This window comes from Rhopalosiphum maidis, chromosome 4, assembly GCF_003676215.2.
Source record: "Rhopalosiphum maidis isolate BTI-1 chromosome 4, ASM367621v3, whole genome shotgun sequence".
NCBI lineage: Eukaryota > Metazoa > Arthropoda > Insecta > Hemiptera > Aphididae > Rhopalosiphum > Rhopalosiphum maidis.
This window is the reverse complement of record NC_040880.1, coordinates 30,477,337-30,478,582: the sequence shown is the minus strand read 5'-3', so window position 1 is coordinate 30,478,582 and position 1,246 is coordinate 30,477,337. Positions and strand designations below refer to the sequence as shown.

General features: G+C 27.7%; 1 non-coding gene across 1 annotated transcript; it reads left to right on the top strand.

Moving 5' to 3' along the window:
- The first annotated feature begins 330 nt into the window (after positions 1-330).
- Positions 331-404, top strand: Trnai-aau. The gene has a single exon. It is a non-coding gene; the product is annotated as a tRNA-Ile (tRNA).
- The last annotated feature ends 842 nt before the right edge of the window (positions 405-1,246 follow it).

The following is a 1,246-nucleotide window of genomic DNA, read 5'->3' as shown; positions in this document are numbered from 1 at the left end:
GAAACGCCGCAAATGGGCTGATATTTTAATAAGAATTGTTATTTAAAAGAGTTTTAACGAGTAAATACGTACCTACCTACCTTTGCCATTATAATTTATAAGGTTAATTTTCATTTTAAGTTTAAATTTTTCAAATTATTTATATGTTGCATGATGTTATATACTTCTACGATACTATCGATTTATTGTTATCGTTTAAAAATGTGTAAATATCTGTTTAAAGGGCTCTGTTCGCGTATAACAATTGTAAATCAAATAATATTATGTTCTCTGGATAATTCAGAAACATATGTTCGTAAAAGCATTTAAGATGAGCACATCTCACATCTTGGCCCATTAGCTCAGTTGGTTAGAGCGTCGTGCTAATAACGCGAAGGTCGTGGGTTCGATCCCCCCATGGGCCAATATTTTTTTGTTTGTTAAAACTTGTGTCCGATGATTAGTTCAACGACAAAGGTAAAGAGAAGAGGAGGTCTCTTTTGACAATTTCAAATAAATAATTTCATATTCACAATCATATTTTGAATTTAACTATTGAATATTATGATCGTTAACGTTTTAATTGTATTTATTCGACAAATAAACAATATTATTTAGCGCACGGTGTACGAGGAATATGTTTTAGCCAGCGCCATCTATAGCAATTTGAGTACAATCTGTTGTAACGCAAACTTGTCCACCAGGTTGCAGGCCGTATATAGCAAACAATTATTTTCGTATATACAATTAATAAATAATGATATTATATTTTGTATAAGACATGATTTATACACTTTTTCAAATTGAAAATACATCTTAACATCAAATAAACGATAATAATAGGTACGAATATAATAATATATCACAACATTCATAAATGATATTATTTTCTTTATATGTTAAAATCGTTAATAAATAAATAATTAGTGTCGATAAGCACGATTCCTACTTACCATTTTTTTTTTTTGTTTAATAAAAATGAACCTATATTTTCTGTAATTGCATTGAAGTTATACGGTGAGAAATCATAATACATAATAATTAAATTTATTATTCTAAATTCCTAGATTACAATTAAATTTGATTCTAAAAAGTTAAATTAATGCATTTTTAAAGAGTAAGTATAAGAAAAATAAAGTTAGATGATCATCTCGAGGTAACCTCGCGCTGACTCAATATATTATGATTTCAGATCATTTTTAGAGCCGATACAAAATTGATTTGTTTTATGAGTTAATCAGATAATCGATACAAATGTATGGGTTAA